The following is a 6,891-nucleotide window of genomic DNA, read 5'->3' on the forward strand; positions in this document are numbered from 1 at the left end:
CCCTAACAAATAGTATTATAGTACAAAGCAGGATAAACAGGTGAGCAATGGTTAATTTGATTAGTTTACGATTAGCAGCAGCATCTGAGGTGAGGATTGCACAGTGTTGTACAGCAAGAAGCTCAATGGTGGTCAAGCCGGTCCAGAAGGCTGGCGAGCAGTGGCACCTGATCAAGGCAGAAGAGGCAACAGCATCAGACACACAGGATGGGCAGGTATTCAACTAGCCAAAGAAAGTACACACACACACACACACACAGTTCTGCATTGAGTGACTGATCACAGATTACAGTGTTAACAGAGCAGCAGAGACTCTTTCAGGTCTAGATCTGACAGGGAAGAATAATTACCAAAGGTTTGACTATACAAGTAAGTTTTAATATACAGTACCTGCATATGAGTACTTTTAAATATTTATTCAGCAATTTACAGTCACTGCAGACTGTTTTTATGTCAATAAATGCAATTTTAACCTTTTTTTTTTTTTTGCTTTTTTCTTTACCAATGGTTGTTTTGCAAAAAAATCAGATGCATTTACATCTCTGAGTACAGTAATTGAGCAGGTCAAATTTTTGAGGGGTTTTGAGATTTAAAACTGCATCTGTAGCACGTGCTCACTGGCTGGCTGGGTTTAGTGGATAGCTAGCTCCTCAGTGCTGAGCTACTTGAGGTGTGCTGTTGCCCGGAGTTCATTTTTAATTTTTCCCATCAAAGGACAAAGATTTGTGCCAGTGGTTGACTATACGGCACCCTGAATATGGTGATGATACAAATATTGGTGTTAAAATGTGGGGGGAAGTAGCTTGAATCTTGCATGGCATTTTGAATTCAACAACCTATGTATAATTCCATATTGGACACATACTGTGGTATTTGGGTTCAGAGGCCAAAAATATATACACATACATAGGGGGAATAGGGAGCAGTTTGGGATTTCACTGCGTAGTTGTTCCTACTGGGACGTTGCAAGTAGAGTCATTATCGTCAATTTTGGCATGTCGAATTTTTTGTTGTGACATTGTTATTTGCTAACTAACTCTGTTTTTTCAGGTTTTCTGAGTTCAGTTACATGGACAGTACCTCCAGGTATCAGTAATGTCTACAGGAGCACATGAACATTCACAGAGCAGATGAATACATTCAGTACACTGAATGGAAGCGCAAATGCATTTAAAGCAACTAGATATTCTTGGCTCCTGAAATATCTTTTATGAACATGAGTGCTGGTGAAAACAAAAATTTAAAGACAACTTTGCACAGCTCTTATTGGCAGTTATGACAAATGTAGGCCTCTTTGAGAATGTTGACTGTCTACTTCTGTCTGCGAAGGACTCATACATTAGACCTCATTGGTCCCCTTATATTTGAACTCCTGTTAACAGCCACTCACGGCTATATATTTTTTTCTTAATATGTCATACCTATTTGCCAGACCAACAGTTGATAATCTTAAGAAATATACAACATAAATTTACCAATGAGCTCACAATCACCAAATATGACCATGTCAAATTACTATGTAGCATTACTACCGGCTAAAATCAGTCCTACCAGTGCCATTTTGCAGTCAGACAACAAGTTGAAGCTTCCCTCTTCACAGCATGTTCCTCCTTGCGTTTCATCCTCTAGCAGTCTTTTTTCTTACCACTAGCTAGCAGTCAGCTTTGTACTGCTTTAAAAATAAGTCTGAACAGAGGATAAAAAGTTCTTAGACTCTAGTGCTTGGTTTTGACAAAGTATTCCCAATGTACAAAGTGTGTTGTCACTATGCTAAAATGTCCTACTTTGATACTATTCATTGTGAGTTTCAATGACAAAGAAGGATAGGTGATCATAAAATTGAATTTTTTAAGGTGATTTTGAGCAGATCCATCTTCTTCTTCTTTCGGCTGCTCCCTTTAGGGGTCGCCACAGCGGATCATCTGCCTCCATCTTGCCCTATCCATTGCCTCCTCTACTTTCACACCAACCATCTCCATGTCCACCTTCACTACATCCTTAAACCTTCTCTGAGGTCTACCTCTTCTCCTTCTACCCGGCAGCTCCATCTCCAACATTCTTTGATCAATATATCCACCATTCCTCCTCAACACATGTCCAAACCATCTCAACCTGGCCTCTCTGGCTTTATCTCCAAACTGCTCCACCTTCACTGTCCCTCTGATCTGCTCATTTCTAATCTTGTCCAGCCTTGTCACTCCCAACGAAAATCTCCACCACCTTCATCTCAGCCTCCTGTCTTTTAGACAGAGCCACAGTCTCCAAACCATACATCATAGCAGGACGCACTACTGTCTTGTAAACCTTCCCTTTCACTCTTGCTGCTATCCTTCTGTCACACATCAGCCCTGACACCCGTCTCCACCCACTCCATCCTGCCTGCACCCTCTTCTTCACCTCTTTTCTACACTGTCCATTGCTCTGGATGGTTGACCCAAAATATTTGAAGTCATCCACCTTTACGACCTCTACTCCTTGCATCTTCACCTTTCCACCTGCCTCCCTCTCATTCACACACATGATTTTGAGCAGATCCAAACAAATAATATTTAAACGTTTTATCTTGCTTCTGAATTCTTTTTGTTCAAAACCTCACCCTCAGATTTAGACATTCAAACGTCAATTAAATAAGAAAGCCAAATGTTTTATAACTTTTTAAAGAAAAAGTGTACAAAATATGCATACTGTAAAAAGTAACTTCTGTATAGGGCTTGGTCATTAAATACATTGAATATGTATCACCTGCTTGTGCTTTATTATAGAAGTAATATTTGTATTGTAGGCATTGTGAACCATGGTTCCTATGACCTTCATTAAAAAAAAAGTAGTTTATCTAAAATGTTCACATCAAACTACATGTATTGATTTTGTTTACATCTTAAAGACTGAATTATACAGACATTTAAAAAGATCTGTGGTAAACTTCTGTTAGAATATGTTTTAAAATGTTAAAATATATATATATATATATTTGTAAGCATCATATGCTTTATATAAAGCCAGATTAATAGTGAACATGCAGCTCACTTAACTGGCACTTTACCCATAATTTGTTTCTTTGTGTTCTTTGCTGGTTTCATTATGATTATGTAACACTTTGGAAGAAAGATACAAAATAACAAACCAAAGCTTGAAGCCAAAATGGCAAATATCTCCACAGCTACAGTGAACTTTCCAGGAGAGCTGACATAAGCTGGTATAAAGGTGATCCACACTGCACAGAATATGAGCATGCTGAATGTGATGAACTTGGCTTCATTAAACTTATCAGGCAGCTTCCGAGCCAGAAAAGCTAAAATAAAACACAGTAGAGCCAAAAGTCCAATATAACCCAGCACAGCCCAGAAACCTACTGCTGAACCTAACTGACATTCTAGAATGATCTTTTCCTTGTAGTGCTTTAGATTTTTGAAGGGGAAAGGAGGAGATGTTATTAACCAAAGCACACAAATTAGGACCTGTATGAGAGTGAAAGCAAGAACACTGAGTCTCTGCTGTGGAGGCCCAAACCATTTCATGGCATTACTACCTGGAAGTGTAACCCGGAAGGCCATTAACACCACTATTGTTTTCCCCAGAACACAGGAGATGCAGAGGACGAAGGTGATCCCAAATGCTGTGTGACGCAGCACACAGGACCACTCAGAGGGCCGACCAATGAAAGTAAGTGAACAGAGGAAACACAGAGCCAAAGAGAAGAGTAATAAGAAACTCAGCTCTGAGTTGTTTGCTTTGACTATTGGGGTATTTTTATATCTGAAGAATATAATTGCTATTATTATTGTCATAAAGGCACCAATAATTGAAACAGCTGTCAGCAAAATTCCCATCGTTTCCTCATACGACAAGAATTCAATTTCCTTCTTCACACATTCATTCCTTTGTGGATTTGACCAGTAGTCTTGATAGCATTGTTCACATTTGATTGAGTCTGTCAGAGAGAAACAAATTACATGAATAACAAAAAGGTTAGATATACCAGGGAAAGTAATTGAAGGAGTGCTTAACATATAATGTTGCCATTGTCTATGACTAAATTCAGTTTAGAATTATCACTAATATTGTTCAATATTTTCTAGTTACAGTTCTATTACAAACAACACTTTCTTTGTTTCAGCTTTTGTGGATGTTTGTACCTGTCATATTACTGATCTCTCCTTCAGCACATGGTATACAGTCAAAGCAGCAGATAGGCTTTCCTTTCTGCACAGCCTTCCTGGTGCCTGGAGGGCAGCTCTCACTGCACACAGACACCGGCACCTGTGATCAAAGCAAGTGTTTAATAACCCCCAAAATCATTAATTTTTTACATATCAAACAAACCTACTATGACATTTTCATAATTAATTGAAACAGAAGTGCAGTTTTATCCCTGTACCTGATTTGTATTTTGTGCCCACACAATAGAGGTCATTTGTACAGTTAATCGATTTTCAGCAGGGAAAGAAGAGTCATAAAATCCAACAGTGACAAACTCATGCTGATCTTCAATAGTTTGCAAGTTTATTATTTCATATTTAGCCACAGGGTCACCATTTTTATCAAAATAAACCTCTTCACCATCTTTGGTTTTGAAGCGCACCCTTTTCAGATGTTCTAGAAACTGATGAAATGAAAAAAAAGTTGACGCATTTGTAAGAGCTTAACACTTCTCAGTGAAAGTAAAGCATATTAACTGATTTCTCTGAAATAGGGTTACATGTATGTGACAAAGTTGTAAGATCTGAACTTAAAAAGACCTTTGACTTACAGTGAGAGGATCAGGCTGCTTCTTTGTAGGACATTTTTGTGTGCAGCTGAGTAGGTTGTGTAGGGTATGAGCAACAGCATAAACTGCTTTGTACACGTTACTGAGAATGGGCATTAGCGTCATATCTGTAAAGACAGTTTCCGTTTCAGAGAGTTTCTCTCTGCCTGTGCACATGGTTATGTTTTCTGCTTCATTCTGGATTGTGTATTTACAATTAAACAAAGCTTCCCAGAATTCAGCAAAAATTGCACTGCCTGCAGATTTCAATGGATATATATCCAGAATGAATTCCTTTAGACCTGTCACCTTCGTTTTGGGTATTGCTAGCCCGATGGCTCCTTGTAGTATTTTATGCTTATCCATTCTGGCTACAGTTGAATCAGAGATCCAACCTTCAGTTCCCACCCACTGGTATCCAGTAATGTTGTGTTCATAAAAGACATTCAGCAAAATCTCGAAGTCCCAATAAGTCACAAATGCCACAATCACTCGAGAAGTAGAGCTTTTGATCTGCTGGATTATTCTCAGCACTTTTTCTTGTGAGTAGGTTCTAAAAAATGGAAATGAATATTCTAAACAAATGCCAAACTGCTCTGCAGCTTCAATGAATGCAGCCATCCCACTGTTACCATAATCATCATCTCTTCTGATTGCACCCACCCATGTCCAGCCAAAGTGCTTGACCATCTCTGCCAGCGCTCTGCTCTGGTAGTAATCACTGGGAATAGTGCGCAGAAATGAGGGATATTTCTTTTTGTCACTGAGACACTCGCAGGTAGATGAGTGACTGATCTAAAAATAAATTTACACAGGTGTTAGGAATTATGTTAAGTTATAATTTACCATGCCTTATATTCACTGCATGTAATATTAAAAGTAACTTAAGCAACTGTTTTACATCATAGATACTGTACTGAATTAATTGCTTAAATGCTTACTAAGGGGATGCTGAAAGGTCCAACACTGTTTGCAATAGCTGTTGATACTGATGAATATGTCTCGCCAATTATGACTTGCACCTGTGCTGGCTTTGTACATTGCTCATTCAAGGTTGAGTTCTCATTTCCATTAATAAGTGCCATAGCCATTCTAACCCCCATAGCCGTGGAACTGCATGTGTCATAGATCTTGTAGCCCAGTGAAACACCCGGGAGTAAAGAAGAGCTGTTGTTGATCTCTTCTATTGCAAAGATTAAGGACTGTGAAAACTGGAAGCTTCTGAAATCAAGACTGGGTTAGGGAAAAACAGATACACACCAACATTTTCAGGATGACAACTATAAGCACTGTAATATAACTTATAACTTGTAATATAAATTCTTCAATATATGATAATCTCACTTTCTCTTGCTACTTACCTCATACAATTCAGTGGTGATGGCTTGACCATATATGACATGTCTGTGATTTTCCAACTTTTATGGAAGGGCAAAATCCCTCCAACTATGATATCACCATCCTTTGAGAGTTGTGGGTATGCAGACTCTCCTTGCAGGCTACAGAAAGTCCCATTTGTTGTTGAAAAATTGATAATGGCCATCATCACATGCAAGAGAGTAAAGATTGGCTCCATCCACCCTTTCAACTACTGAGTAGAGATATTGACTGAGTATGTATAAGGTCTGATGTTTTGAGTGGTTGGACAGTAAAGATTTGTGGTATTTATACAGATAGAAATGCAAATCCGCTGTGGTAATGTTACACCTCTGGGCCTCCGTTAAAGGAGGTGTGACATGCAAATGTGAACAGCACTAATCTCAAAGAAGTTGGTCTCAATATCTCCTTTGTCTGTGTCATCTTGTTTTATTTTTGTGCTTTCATGTTTCTTTTAGTGCAGTTTTGTTAAAAAATTTAACTTTTTTACTTTTTCTTTTAAGTTACTGTTTTTCATTTTTGATGGGGTTTAGAATCCCTGTGTAGTTATATTTTTTGTCATGCCTATTTTTCTGAGTACCATTTTTTTTTTTACATTCAAATGTCTATCCATAAAATAATAGATAGCTAAAGTATGCTGTTGTATTGCAAAAAAACAAAGAGCAGTTAATTACAGTTTTACAGTGGAGATTTAATCAGTTTTGAATATACCTTGGAGGTTGTGCTTGCTTTTTATTTGGCTGCACAAGTTTGTTAAGCAGAGTGCT

At 38.2% G+C, this 6,891-nt stretch overlaps 1 pseudogene; it reads right to left on the reverse strand.

Annotated features, from left to right (window-relative positions):
* Positions 1-1,089: 1,089 nt before the first annotated feature.
* Positions 1,090-6,323, reverse strand: LOC108434043 (annotated as a pseudogene).
* Positions 6,324-6,891: the final 568 nt, after the last annotated feature.

The sequence above is a fragment of the Pygocentrus nattereri genome, chromosome 7 (assembly GCF_015220715.1).
Source record: "Pygocentrus nattereri isolate fPygNat1 chromosome 7, fPygNat1.pri, whole genome shotgun sequence".
NCBI classification, from domain to species: Eukaryota; Metazoa; Chordata; class Actinopteri; order Characiformes; family Serrasalmidae; genus Pygocentrus; species Pygocentrus nattereri.